We start from the raw sequence: 16,374 nt of genomic DNA, 5'->3' as shown, positions 1-16,374 counted from the left end.
TAACACATCCATGACAAAAATTTTCTTCTCCTTTCCCCAAAGGAGAAGATTCAGACATTGGAAATAGGAATTACTCCTCTCTTCCCTGAAGAGGAGGTGTTTGCAAAACGAACTTTCGAAGAGAAATTAAGCTTTCGTCAAAACTTCCTAACATTAGGCTTCTCTTATGGAAAGGGGGCCGGTAATGATGAGGTCGGTGAATTGGTCATGAAGGAACGAGTCCATCACACTCTCCCTGAAAAGAGGGTCCTTCATGATGAAATGGCCTAGTTTGAAATTGCGGTCACAAGGAAAGCGAGCTTCCGTCGAAGCTCTCCCTGAATTAAGGGTTCCTTGTATGAAATTGGAAATTTGTTTTGCAAACGGTTCACATAGACACGAGTCCCTTCAAACTCTCCCTGAAAAGGGGCTAGGTGAACAAAGGATAGCATGCGAAAAGAACGAGCTCCCTTGAACTCTCCCTGTACAAAGGGTCTCTCGCAAGAGGAAATGATTGGAATTGGTATTGGATGACCAAAAGAGTCAAATTTTGGAAATTGGAATTTTGAAATTTGATATTCGAAATTGGAAATTGGAAATTGATAATTGGAAATTGGAAATTAGAAATTGAAAATTGGAAATTGGAAATTGATTGGCTAAAAAGGTCGAAATTGTGAATTGGTTTACTGAGAATGACATGGGTTCTATAGGGATTCAGCCTAAGAACGACATTGGTTCAATTGAGAACGACATTGGTTCAATTGAGAACGACATTGGTTCACTAGGAACGACATGGGTTCGATAGGGATTCAGCCTAAGAACGACATTGGTTCAATTGAGAACGACATTGGTTCACTAGGAACAACATGGGTTCGATAGGTATTCAGCCTACGAACAACATTGGTTCAATTGAGAACGACATTGGTTCACTAGGAACGACATGGGTTCGATAGGTATTCAGCCTACGAACGACATTGGTTCAATTAAGAACGACATTGGTTCACTAGGAACGACATGGGTTCGATAGGTATTCAGCCTACGAACAACATTGGTTCAATTGAGAACGACATTGGTTCACTAGGAACGACATGGGTTCGATAGGTATTCAGCCTACGAACGACATTGGTTCAATTAAGAACGACATTGGTTCACTAGGAACGACATGGGTTCGATAGGTATTCAGCCTACGAACGACATTGGTTCAATTAAGAACGACATTGGTTCACTACGAACGACATGGGTTCGATAGGTATTCAGCCTACGAACGACATTGGTTCAATTGAGAATGACGTTGGTTCACTAGGAACGACATGGGTTCGATAGGTATTCAGCCTACGAACGACATTGGTTCAATTAAGAACGACATTGGTTCACTAGGAATGACGTGGGTTCGATAGGTATTCAGCCTATGAACAACATTGGTTCAATTGAGAACGACATTGGTTCACTAGGAACGACATGGGTTCGATAGGTATTCAGCCTACGAACGACATTGGTTCAATTAAGAACGACATTGGTTCACTAGGAACGACATGGGTTCGATAGGTATTCAGCCTACGAACGACATTGGTTCAAATGAGAACGACATTGGTTCACTAGGAACGACATGGGTTCGATAGGTATTCAGCCCACGAACAACATTGGTTCAATTGAGAACGACATTGGTTCACTAGGAACGACATGGGTTCGATAGGTATTCAGCCTACGAACGACATTGGTTCAATTAAGAACGACATTGGTTCACTAGGAACGACATGGGTTCGATAGGTATTCAGCCTACGAACAACATTGGTTCAATTGAGAACGACATTGGTTCACTAGGAACGACATGGGTTCGATAGGTATTCAGCCTACGAACGACATTGGTTCATTTGGAACACTATCTGTTCAATGAAGAACGACTATCAGTTCACTTGGAACACTATCCGTTCAATGAAGAACGAGGACTATTATATAGACTTGGATTGCTTCTATGAACGGTTTCAGGATTATCCCCTTATCCTGAACGGGGATAGAAATTGGATGACCCGAAGGTCGACATTGACATAATTAATATTGAACTTGAATTCTGATGAAAGGTCAGCATGAAGACTGCACCTAAGAGATCGAATAACGCGACCAATGGGCAAGACACCAACACGAGTGTTAGATTTTTAAAGGGTACCAGTACGAGCACTGGATTTTGAAAACGTACCAGTACAAGCATTATGTTTTGAAAGATTACCAGTACGAATACTGGGTTTTGGAAGATTACCAGTACGAGCGCTGGATTTTGGGAGATTACCAATACGAGCACTGGATTTTGAGAGATTACCAATACGAGCACTGGATTTAGAAGAATTTACCAGCACGAACCTTGGATTTTGAAAATCTTACCAGCACGAACACTGGATTTTTGAAAATTTACCAGCACGAACACTGGATTTAGAAAATTTTTACCAGCACGAACCCTGGATTTTGAAAATCTTTCCAGCACGAACACTGGATTTTTGAGAATTTACTAATTGATTTTGATAGAAGATTTTCAGTCTTCACCCTCACGACGACTTGGACAAGTGTCGGGGTCTCAGGATTTATCCCTTAACCTGAAGGGGAAGTTCAGGTTTATCCCTTAACCTGAAGGGGAAGTTCAGGTTTATCCCTTAACCTGAAGGGGAAGTTCAGGTTTATCCCTTAACCTGAAGGGGAAACTCAGGTTTATCCCTTAACCTGAAGGGGAAGTGAATTTGATGCAAATGAATGTAAATGGATGCAAATGAATGCATGTAAATGTAAATGAATGCAAATGTATGCAAAATGATGTAAATGAATGCACATGTATGCAAAATGAGAGATTTGTTTGATCCTGCCTGCATACAGAATGTTTTGAAGACAAATTTTCAAAATAATGCCCCAGTGTAACTCGGAAAGAAGAATTTGACCAATATTGAAGAAAATATATTGAGGAATTACAAATGATGGAATAGAGGATTTAAGTATAGAAAATTTTCAAATGTTGAGCATTGATGGGGTCTGATAATTCCACACCATCGGCATTGATGAGCAGATATGAATTGTGAGGTAATGCTTCCTCGACAATATAGGGCCCTTCCCAATTCGATGACCATTTGCCACCCGGGCGGTGCTTGAGATAGATGGTTGATCTGATCACTAGATCATTGACTCAGAATTTCCTTTGAATGATAAATTTTGCATATTGCCTGGCTATCCTCTGACGATATGATTGAGCATGCTCTACTGCTCTGGGTCTTCTTTCATTGAGCAAATCAAGTTGTACCAGCCGCTGTTGTTGATATTGATCAAGCGATAACTCCAGCAGTGATGCGAACTTCAAGGCAAGTTTCTGAACATGTAGAGGCAGTACTACTTCAGTTCCGTAGACAAGTTCTGACGGAGTAGCATTAGTTGGAGTACAAATGGTGGTTCTGTATGCCCATAATGCATCATGGATCTTCTCATGCCAATTATGGCCTGTTTCCAAGGTTCGCTCCAGGATTCGAATCAGAATCTTATTGGTGGCCTCTGCCTGACCATTCCTTTGAGGATAATAAGGAGCGGAGAAACGATGCTGAATTCTGAACTTTAAGTCAAATGTCCTCATTCTCTTATTCTTGAAATGACTCTCATTGTCTGACACGATATCGTGCGGTATGCCGAAACAACAATATTCTTGTGGATGAATAAGACCATGTGTCGACCTTCTATTATACGCAAAGTGATAGCTTCGACCCATTTAGTGAAATATTCTGTTGCGGCAAGAAAATATTTGTAGCTGTTTGAAGCAAGAGGAGTAATGGGGCCTACAACATCAAAAGCCCACATAGAAAATGGCCATGGAGAGATGGCGATTCGCAAATATGTTGCTGGAGCATGAATTGAAGGTGCATGTATCTGGCATAGAGCACACTTCTTCACAAAATGGTAGCAATCTTGCTGCATAGTCTTCCAATAATATCATGCCCGGATGATTTGCTTGATAAGAGTTTGGTAGTCGACGCGATCACCGCAAATGCCTTCGTGTACCTCCCGCATGACTTCTTTGGCTTCATCTTCATCTAGGCATCTGGCATATTTAGAACTGAATCCACGATGATAGAGGACATCGACGAGAATAAAATATCGAGCAGACACGCGCCGAATCACTTGTTACTCTTGCCAGTGATATTCTGAGAGAAGGAGACAAATGTCTTCTCCTTGATGGGAGCCTTTCTGAGACTGTCTTCAGCCTGCTCAGACATCATCCTAATCATCATTTTCTTGAACATCTGATATGTAGCAGAATCAATGTCATCCCTATCATTCAGACTCTGTCTTCTGGCAGATCTTGGAGAATCCATTTCTTCTTGCCTGCTTCTAAAATCACTGATGCCCTGATACAGTGGTGTCTTCTTGCTTGATCTGATCTGAACCACTTGGGAATACTGATGCTCTCTACAGAATGGATGATTAAATTTCGATGATGAAGATTCAGGATAGAAATGAATATAAAAAAAATATTTGATGAGAATTTGGTAGACAATTGGAAGAACATCCCATTACTAGGGATTGGGTCGCCGCTGGAGTCACGACAATTATGTTGTCATTCTTTGCAAGAAGAACGAACAACTGCAAATATGCCTTGTCACCTAGGCGAGGTCGTCAAACCAAGAATGAAGAATTTGAAAGATTTTTATTCATTGAAGGGAAAACATGCTTGTATTAATAATAAACTTGAGAAAGAGGGAGCATATAGACAGTCTGCCACCACTCTTAATGATCAGCAGAGACACGAGGACCCGAGAAAAGAGTGAGAATGATGAAATAATCCCAGTCATATCTGGCAGAATGGTATGTTCCAGACCACTGCGCTGATACAAGGTTGAACTCCAGCATAACCCCTGATAGTAGCCGAGCTTCTACGCGCTTTTGTCTCTGAGAAAATTGCCTGACACATCACTCTGGATAGTAGTAGGTACAGAAAAATGGGCCAAGTAGCTTGAACTGCTTGCCATACACATATGTATATTTGGGAAGAAGGCGAGCCCTTCAGTGCACAGAACCATCGCATGCTGATTTCTTTCTCGAGTTGTTCTAGATAATGAGCTGACTTCTGCAAATGCCTCGTACTGTTGATAGATCTCGATCAGGCTCACGTACTCATTCTCATTTTCTTCAATCAGTGGCCAAGACTTGCGCCCTGTCATGCGAGCTACGGCATCTTTGGGGTTCAGACCCTTGACATTGATCAGAAACTGGTGCTCTAACGGATCTCCAGGCTGACCGACTGGTTCAGGCAGTCCCATAATCTCTGAAAATTCATCCATCAGTAGTGTCATCTCGCCCCACGGGAACCAGAACGTGCAAGTGCGCGGATTCCACCACTCTGCCAGTGCATGAATCAGATTGTTGTTGACTGTCAACTTTCCCACTGCAGATGCCAGTTCTAACCCGCAATCGCTCAAGTGGTCCGGAAACATACGAGAGAAGTTTTTGAACCAGACATAGTACCACCGGGGGAAGAAGGGTCCGGTGCTAAGAGATCGATGCTCATAAAGACTTTGTCGCACCTCGTAGGAGATGTGACCCTCAGGAAAAATAGAATCGAGCTGACTAGATGCCATTGGACTTAGGGACAAGAAGACTGGAATTAGACTTTGGAAAAATACAAGAATTTTGAAAATTGCAGGCAGGATAAAATGAAAGCTGGAAATTCGAAGTCCAGAGGAACGAAAGAATGGAAAATCTCCTGGAGTTTTGAAGAAAAGGTGGATAATTTAGAAAAATCGTCCAGGGTTTTTGAGAAAAAGGAGATATTTCACAAAAGATGGAAAATGAGGTATTTTGGAAAATTGTTCGGTATTTTGGAAAAATTGAAAAAAAATATGAGAAAATAAGGCAAAAGTGACTATCATACATTCAATTACAAACAATTATGCACATACAGCATTTCCTAAGAAGCTGACTCTAAATGCATCGATTTTGAAAGAGCTTTAGGACCCTAATCCTGACTCTAGGCTCAGATCAACTGTGTCCAATCATGCTATGCCGATATACTCGAGCCGAGGCTCGATGTACGTAGCATAAAACTCATCTCCGGGTCTAGGCTTGTGTTTTCCCAACATCCTTGAGCGCCTGCCGATATACGTTGGACTATGGCCCTTGGTACGTGGCAGGGGGGCGTTAGCCCAAATAAGTGGCCCAGTTGTGAGGCTCTGTCCCGAACTATGGTTCTGGAAGAGAGCCCAGCAACGTGAAGACCGGGTAGACATAGGTGGGGTGGTTTTTGAAATATGATCACATGCAGGCAAACAGAGGGCTCTAAGTCCTAAAGAGATAGAATTTTGAAATTTTTTGAAGAAGCAAACACTGTTTTCATACAAGTCCTAGATTGAGGAGTGTTGTATTTCAGACCTAAGTCTAAGTGAGCATGCATAATTCTCCTCAATATGGTCCTACCAAACCATGCCTAGTCTACATGCAATCCATGTCAACTGGGTTCAAGTCTAGGCTCCTAGGTTCACATGATATCAGAAATTAAAAGCTGACATTCCATAGAGCCTAATTTTGATAATTGAGCTAAGTTAAAGCACATACTTGATCAGGCGAAGACAGGTCCCATCACGGTCGCCAAACCTGTTATCATCGCAAAATTGTTCTCCTCCCTTGCGAGAGAGAAACGAATTTGCGAGTCAAACTCGACCAAAGTTTTGAAAATGGTTTTAAAAATTTACTCGCCTCCGTTTTTAAAATTTGCGGGAAAATTCCGTGGAATGGGATCTGCCTGTCGGTACGAGGTTCAACCGTTCCTGGCGCCTTTACCAGGGGTAATTGAACCAAGGATCAATTACGTGCTTTAATTTGACTCAAATAGCTAAATTATGCTCTATTTTTACTAGAATGCACAAAGAATCAGGCTTGTGCTATGAAATTTTTAAAAAATGCAAGTTTGAGAAACTATGATGTTTGCTTTGGAAAATTGAAATGCATTTGGAAATTGATTGGAAAAGTGCTTGAAATTGGAGTTTTTGGGAAAATCATTGAATTTCATTGGAAATCAGAAATTTGCATTGAAAAGTGATTTCTCAAGAAAACTTGAAAATCTGAGAAAATTGGTTTTGAGATTGGAAACTTGGAATTGCTTTTATAAGAAAATGGATTTGAGAATCTTGAGAAAATCTAAGAAATTTATTGGAAAATGACTTTTGAAATGGAAAATGAATTCTCAGGAAAATTGGAAAATATGAGAAAATCAATTTCTGAAAACTTGGGATTTTGAGAAAATCAGATCCTGAGAAAGACTTGGAAATTCTTGAGAAAATTGAATTTTCTGAAATTGAAATTGGAAAATGAGTTTGAAAACAATGCAATTTGAATGATATGAATGAATGAATATGAATTTGAAAAGGGAATTTCATTGAGGAATTGGGAAATCCTTTTGAAACTTTGAGAAATGCAGTGCATTTTTGAAGTTAGCCTAAGAGTGCAGGCTGAATGTGGCTGATATAAAGATCATAAATCTTGGTTTTCTTCGTATTCTGACTATGGCCATAAATACGAATCCCACCGAGTTTATAAACTCCATAAGAGCTTGTGCACGTGCCATTCGTGTAAACCATAGTGAATTTGAAATAATGTGCATGAATCATACATCACATATTGAAATTTGCATAAATTAAACTATATGCAATGCAACCCTATTCTAAGCAGAAAAGTAACTCTTATTCCAAATTATTACATTTGAGGTTACATTGAATTGAAATAAAAAATAAAAGCTAAGTCTTCTTTTGAATGTTCCTGCAAAACTAGAAAACAAGGTTAGCACAAAAATGTAGGTTTTTCTGAATTTATCCGAAAATATGGAAAATTATCGAATATTATTCAGATATAAACCCAGAATCATACCCCCTTTGATATAAACATGAAAAATAATGAATAAATTTTGAAAATAAACTTGAAAATTCGAAATTGGGGTCAAAATGACCAAAATACCCCTGATGACCTTGAAATCAGGGTTTTATGAAAGAATTTTTGTAAATTTTGGAATTTTGAAAATCAAATGAAATAAATCAAACATAATATGATAAAATATGATGATATGCATGAAATTTTGGAGAATTATAAATTGAAATTCCGAAATTTAGGTCAAAATACCCCTGATAACAAGACTATGGCCTTAAACCAGGGTCTTCTGAAATAAATTTTGCAAAATTGAAAAATATGAATTGCAAAGGAGATTTAAATTAACCCTAATATGATTCTACATGCTTATGTACATGATAAAAACCCTAAAATAACGAAAATATCATAAAATATCAAATTTAACCTGATTTTCGCTTCTAAATTTAAAGATAAACTAACACATGGAGCAAATGAACTTGGAATTAAACCAAATTTGGCATGGAAACCTAAAATAACCCTATAAACATAATGGATCTCGAAAATCTATTTTTTTTGTATTTTTAAATATGGAAATTCAAATAAAAACCCTAAATTTTGTGATTTTTGCCTAAAATATTGATTCTAAAGGAGATTTAGGATATCAACATTTCATAAAAATTTCCCAAATTTTATGGGGTGACAGAGGACAGTAAGGCAAGGATTTTGTCATTTAACACTTTCTGGTTTTGACCTACGGTCGGAGATGTACCACTTCGGCAAGTCGGATCGGAATCTGGCGACTCTAGGATTTAGGGGAAACAGACAGGTTTCGGTAGAAAATGTGGGAAAAATAAAAGGCCGATGGTAAAATGGGTGAAATTGTGGGAAAATGTCCCTGACAAACAGAGAAAGATTTGATCTTTTTACACATTTGGGATTCGGGTTACGGTTTGGAAAAAGACACACTGTTATTAGAGACCTAAATCTCTGGAATTTGTGGACATTGGAATCTGTTAGACATAAATAGAAAATCTGGGAAAAATAATGAAACAGATCCAAAAATTTCCAACTTTTGGAAAATGACAGGAAATTATGTTAGGAACAACTTTCATGTTGAAAGTTTTTTCAGAAAGGTTACAGATTGGATGGACTCGGTGCATTAGAGTCTGTCTATACCCTGACGAAAGAAAATCGAGATTTTCCCAAGGGTCTGAGAAATCCGATTTTTTACAGAGATCAAAACTAATTCTAAAAACTTCAAAATTTTCAGATCACTAGTAGATTCCATTATGAATCCACTGTGATTTTTGGAGGACGATTTGGATTTCCCATGAGGGTGGTGTCGGAGGTTCTTGTCTGCTAAAGCGCAAACTGGAAATTCTGAGGGACAGAAAACCCGATATAGGGTTTGATTGATTTAGAAGGGTTCCAAAACCCGAATAGAATCAAATTTTCGGAAGTAAAACAAAGATATGTAGACCCAATTACTCTAAAATTTACAGAATTTATTGGTGCAATAACTCAAATGACATAACGTATAGACTTTGCACAAAACTGAAATTCTATGGATTCTACATCAAAAAAATGCATAATGAAAATGCAATTTTTAAATATGAAATTATATAAAACATGAAAATCAAAACCATCACGAGGGGGTACACGAACTCTTATGTTTGATGTTGCTATGAAAAGGAAAAATCCAGTCCATTCATTGGACGGATTCCCTACTCCATGTAGCCTTAAGCATGACAATAAAGGAAATAAAAGAGTAAAAAAGAAGAAGAAAAAAAAAATGAAGATCTTACCTTGGGTTGGTTGAAGGTAAGCTATAGCAATGGTGTTGCTGCTAGCTTGAAGAAGATGGAGGTTTTGCTTGGATTAGTTGAAGGAATCTGGAAATCTTTGCAACAAAAGGGAAGTTGAAAATGGCTGCACTAAGGGAGTTGATTTGCTTCAGTGGTACTGCCTTGGAGGGAATTGCAGCGATGAGGAGGCTGCCTTGTTGCACCGGCTGGAGCTTGACGACCACTTTGATATGAAGGTAGTAGCTGCAGCAAGGAGCTGTGGCAGTGAGGGTTGGTATGAAGAAATTAATCTTGCTCCTACTGCAGCAATGGAGGCCTGAAGGTGATGACGATGGTGGTGATTGCTTCAAAGGGGCCTGTTGATCTTGCTGGAGGTGGGCTGAAACTTTGGAGATTGCTGCCGTATGATGTTGCCAACGTTGAAGGAGGTTGAAGTAAAGGGACTGAAGGAGGCTTGCTGCTGCACTGCTGGAGGTTGCTGGTTGCTGTGGTGGCTGAAGAAAAGTTGCTGGTGGCTGGGCTCTTGCTGGTTGTTGTGGTGGCTGAAGAAAAGCTGCTGGTGGTTGGGCTCTTGCTACCACCAAAGAAGGCTATGATGGAGGCCCAGCTGGTGGCTGTGTAAGGGCTGCAAGAATAGGGTTTCAATGGCTGGAATTTGCAGCCAAGGGGTGAGAAAGAGAGAGTTCAAGGGAGAGAGAGAGAGGGAGAAAGACGTGAGATGGGAGAGGAGCCGTAAGTGGCTTCCTTTTCTCTTTTTTTTTAACCAAACCCAACTTAGGTCTTTAATCAGCCTCAACTTAGGGTTTTTAGGGGTTAATGAAAAGAGAGGGAAAGAGTGTACGTGAATGGGCTGGAGAAGGGAAAGGAAGGAAGGGAAGGGAAGAAGAAAAGAAAGGGAAGAAGAAGAAAAAGAAAGAAAAGGGAAAAAGAAAGGAAAGAAAGAAAAGGAGGGAAAAAGGAAAAGGGAAAGAAAAAAATGAGAAAATGGAAAGTGGGGCTGGAGGCTTGGGTGACCACCTTGTGGGTCCCACCTCCTCTCTAAAAAAATAAAAATAAAAAAATAAATAAAAATCAATAAAAACAAAAATAAACAAATAAAAAGAAGCATTTTTTTTATATAAAATAGAAAAGTAAATGAATGGGCCATCTCAGAGCGGGTCCAAATTCCACATTTGAAATTCATTTTGACGATTAGAGGGGTAAAATAGTCTTTTTAGAAAGTTTCTAGACGAAACGAGCTATTTTTGGCAGTTTTTTAAACGAGCTCGGATTTTGAAGTTCAATACCCCATTGCGAAGCAAATCCAATGTAGAATTTGAAAATTTGATTTTGAAAGAAATCCAGATTATTTTTCTTGTGAGAAAATATTTCCAAATTTAGACTCCCGGGGGTAAAAATGTCAATTTTCGAAACCCAGGGTTTCAAATTGATTTCTAAAAGCTTTTAAAACTCGATCTGGATTGAAATTTATAAAACTGGAGTTCTGGACTTCAAAAATGGAATGAAATGTGATGAAATGTTATGAAATGCTGAGAAATGATATGAAATGATGAGAAATGACATGAAATGCTATGCGAAATGCTAACTCTGAATGAAGAATTTTGGATGTCAAACCCCGATTGACACTTGTATCAGTTCAAAAAGTGTTAAAATTGACAAAATTTGCAAAAATGGTTGAAGAAATGATTTTCGAGCTCTGCCAAGCTAGAGTGACACTAGAAATTAGGGTTTGAGCTAGATTAAACTGAAATGAACTGGATTGAGCTGGGTTTTAGAGTTTTAGAACTCAAATGAACAGACCAGGCACTGACTCAACTGACCTTTCCGACTGAATTTTCAAGAAAAGCTGCCATTTTTAGAGAAATGGTACGGAATGATCACTAGAGTGAAGTGAATTACAAACCTGAACTGGGTTTGAGCTAGAAAAAAGGTCAGTAATACTGATATGAACTAAAATCAAAGCTTGAACACTAGCTCAATTGACTGAACTCAGCTCAATTTCAGCTGAAAGAGCTAAAATGGGCTCCTAGACACTTGGAAATGGTTTTGAACTGAAACTGGAGCACTTGAACTCCTGGTGAGCTCAAGTTAGACTCTGGGGAACATGACTGACTGAGAATGACTGACTTAGAGACAATTGGCTTGGATTCAAGTGAGAAATGAGCTCATTTTTGAAGAAATGATCCCATTTTGGCAGGAATGGTCAGAAATGAAAATGGTCTGTTCATTGTGAGCTCAGATGAGCTTGAGATGACTGATATTCTAACTGTCTTGAACTGACCAATGAGTTTGGTTGACTCCGACTAACTGGGGTCCGGGATGACCTAGGGGTAAAATGGTAATTTTCCTAATGAAAATGGGTAAAATGGTGATTTTCTGAAACTGACTCGGGGTTTGACTCCTACATTGACCTGACAGGGTTGGCATTGCCTGAGGAGGATTGTTTGAGAATGAGTAAGGAAAATTTGGGGTGTTTACAGATGCCCCTCTTTGCTACTAAGCTGGCTTGAAGACGGGCTTTGTGGCAAACAAAAACACACCAAATTTGGGCTATAAAAATGCCCCAGTTAGAAGGATCTGACTGGATATGAAAATATTAGCCCTGATGAAAATGGTAGATATGAAATAAAGAATAAAGAAGAAAATTTTACTTCAAAAGAAGTGAGATTCAGGTTTTGCCCTTAACCTGGATGGGACAGGAAATACCTCGTGTAGAAACGAAGCTCAGGTTTAACCCTCAACCTGATCGGGGAATGAAATACCTCATCAAAGGAGGCTCAGGTTTGTATCCTTATCCTGATTGGGAGGAAAAATGAAATACCTCAACAAAGGAGGCTCAGGTTTGTACCCTTATCCTGATTGGGTAGAAAATGAAATACCTCATCAAAGGAGGCTCAGGTTTGTACCCTTATCCTGATTGGGCAGAAAATGAAATACCTCATCAAAGGAGGCTCAGGTTTGTACCCTTATCCTGATTGGGCAGAAAAATGAAATACCTCATCAAAGGAGGCTCAGGTTTGTACCCTTATCCTGATTGGGCAGAAAAATGAAATACCTCATCAAAGGAGGCTCAGGTTTGTGCCCTTATCCTGATTGGGCCGAAAATGAAATACCTCATCAAAGGAGGCTCAGGTTTGTACCCTTATCCTGATTGGGTAGAAAATGAAATACCTCATCAAAGGAGGCTCAGGTTTGTACCCTTATCCTGATTGGGCAGAAAAATGAATAGAATCCTCGAAGGAAGAAACCATGATGGAACCTTCGGATCTCCGCACAATGAGTCCGATAGGGGTTTTGCAAAAGGATGAAATTGGGGTCCCTAAAGCTTGAAAAGGGGTTTGATTTTGGGCGCCTCATTGCTGAGACTAAATAACTTTTGAAATTGATGACCTTTTGCGAGAAAATTATTGGTGGCTTAACCTCAAGCCGAAATTGGACTGTCTATGGTGGGACAGTGGGGACACAGGGAAGTGTGCGAATCTGAGAGCCCATGCGCTCAGATTATACCAACAGAAGGGAAGGAATCTTGAAAACTCCCGTTATCAAGTCCTTAAAAGGGATAACAACTGATGTCAGGGTGCGCCAAAGATGAACCTCAAACTCGCGCTTCACGTCAGGATGGCTAGAAAATATTGTGAGAATGTTTGAAAATTATTGTTGATTCAAAATAATTTAAAATGATGCACATTGTTTTGAAAATAATCCCTCTTTTCTACCTGAAGTATTACCTTCGACTGGGCTTAACTCCGTAGAATCAAGATTCGAATTCAGATTTCTTGCAATTGACTTTCTTTCAAGGAAGCTATCAATTTCCTTGATATGAGCAGAAAAGAGAGTATTCTTGACATTGTGAAAGCAATTGGTGAAAGAATATTGATAATAGAATTTCACAAAATTTAAAGAGGATTCTTTGGCAAATTTGGCGGTCTGATATCCTGGGATTCTTTCCTCATGATTATCTTTCTGTCCACTTTTTTCTTTTTTGGCAGAATTGAAGCTCTCTTGGATTTTTTTTGGGGATTTTATTACATCATCCTTCATTTTGGAGATGTCCTGACTTTTCTCTCTCTTTTTTTTTTTTTAGAAGGGTACGTCACAAACTCCTTCATCTCAGAGATGCTCCGATCCTTCTTTTCTCTCAGGTATTATATTGACGGTTATTGGCTCTTTGGTTGGAAGTCTCTTGATGATAGCAGAAATTAAATATCCTTTAGGGTTTGTCGGGAGGCTCATTACAGTCGCCTTCATCTTGACGGTGCTCTAAACTTTCCCTGGAATGATCCATCACAAACTCCGTCATCTTGGAGATGATTCAAATCTTCTTTGGCCCCGGGGGTCTACTCGCCTAATTCGCCTTCATCTTGACGACAATTGTGAGATCCCTTTTGCAGATATTTAATTGCAGCTTAGGTGATTGAGGAGATATAGGGATTTAATAGATTTTTCTGTATCACCAAGGATATTTTGACTGCTTTATTTTCCAAGAATGATCTTTAAAAATGTGCCATTGACTGCGATCAATACCGATCACTTATGGCTTTGCAACAACATTGAATTTCCTTTGCTGGCCATATCGAGGATTTATTCTTCATCCTTTTGGTCGGCTAATAGAAAGAATTTGAATTTTGAATCCTTTTTCACGAAAGCTTTGACCCCTTGAAATAATACTGAAGGTATTCTGAGGTAATGTTTTTGTGCAATAACAATTTTGAAATCAACAAATATTTAATGACAAATTGGCAAGATTTTCTTGAAATCCTTTGTGGAAGCGAGTATTTGAAGCACAACGTAACACATCCATGAAAAAAATTTTCTTCTCCTTTCCCCAAAGGAGAAGATTCAGACATTGGAAATAGGAATTACTCCTTTCTTCCCTGAAGAGGAGGTGTTTGCAAAACGAACTTTCGAAGAGAAATTAAGCTTTCGTCAAAACTTCCTAACATTCGGCTTCTCTTATGGAAAGGGGGCCGGTAATGATGAGGTCGGTGAATTGGTCATGAAGGAACGAGTCCATCACACTCTCCCTGAAAAGAGGGTCCTTCATGATGAAATGGCCTAGTTTGAAATTGCGGTCACAAGGAAAGCGAGCTTCCGTCGAAGCTCTTTCTGAATTAAGGGTTCCTTGTATGAAATTGGAAATTTGTTTTGCAAACGGTTCACATAGACACGAGTCCCTTCAAACTCTCCCTGAAAAGGGGCTAGGTGAACAAAGGATAGCATGCGAAAAGAACGAGCTCCCTTGAACTCTCCCTGTACAAAGGGTCTCTCGCAAGAGGAAATGATTGGAATTGGTATTGGATGACCAAAAGAGTCAAATTTTGGAAATTGGAATTTTGAAATTTGATATTCGAAATTGGAAATTGGAAATTGGAAATTGATAATTGGAAATTGGAAATTAGAAATTGGAAATTGGAAATTGGAAATTGATTGGCTAAAAAGGTCGAAATTGTGAATTGGTTTACTGAGAATGACATGGGTTCTATAGGGATTCAGCCTAAGAACGACATTGGTTCAATTGAGAACGACATTGGTTCAATTGAGAATGACATTGGTTCACTAGGAACGACATTGGTTCAATTGAGAACGACATTGGTTCACTAGGAACAACATGGGTTCGATAGGTATTCAGCCTACGAACAACATTGGTTCAATTGAGAACGACATTGGTTCACTAGGAACGACATGGGTTCGATAGGTATTCAGCCTACGAACGACATTGGTTCAATTAAGAACGACATTGGTTCACTAGGAACGACATGGGTTCGATAGGTATTCAGCCTACGAACAACATTGGTTCAATTGAGAACGACATTGGTTCACTAGGAACGACATGGGTTCGATAGGTATTCAGCCTACGAACGACATTGGTTCAATTAAGAACGACATTGGTTCACTAGGAACGACATGGGTTCGATAGGTATTCAGCCTACGAACGACATTGGTTCAATTAAGAACGACATTGGTTCACTACGAACGACATGGGTTCGATAGGTATTCAGCCTACGAACGACATTGGTTCAATTGACAACGACATTGGTTCACTAGGAACGACATGGGTTCGATAGGTATTAAGCCTACGAACGACATTGGTTCAATTAAGAATGACATTGGTTCACAAGGAATGACGTGGGTTCGATAGGTATTCAGCCTACGAACAACATTGGTTCAATTGAGAACGACATTGGTTCACTAGGAACGACATGGGTTCGATAGGTATTCAGCCTACGAACGACATTGGTTCAATTAAGAACGACATTGGTTCACTAGGAACGACATGGGTTCGATAGGTATTCAGCCTACGAACGACATTGGTTCAAATGAGAACGACATTGGTTCACTAGGAACGACATGGGTTCGATAGGTATTCAGCCTACGAACAACATTGGTTCAATTGAGAACGACATTGGTTCACTAGGAACGACATGGGTTCGATAGGTATTCAGCCTACGAACGACATTGGTTCAATTAAGAACGACATTGGTTCACTAGGAACGACATGGGTTTGATAGGTATTCAGCCTACGAACAACATTGGTTCAATTGAGAACGACATTGGTTCACTAGGAACGACATGGGTTCGATAGGTATTTAGCCTACGAACGACATTGGTTCATTTGGAACACTATCAGTTCAATGAAGAATGACTATCAGTTCACTTGGAACACTATCCGTTCAATGAAGAACGAGGACTATTATATAGACTTGGATTGCTTCTATGAACGGTTTCAGGATTA

The sequence above is a fragment of the Nuphar pumila genome, chromosome 9, assembly GCF_984573655.1.
Source record: "Nuphar pumila chromosome 9, dmNupPumi1.hap1.1, whole genome shotgun sequence".
NCBI lineage: Eukaryota > Viridiplantae > Streptophyta > Magnoliopsida > Nymphaeales > Nymphaeaceae > Nuphar > Nuphar pumila.
Note: the sequence above shows the minus strand (reverse complement) of the source record.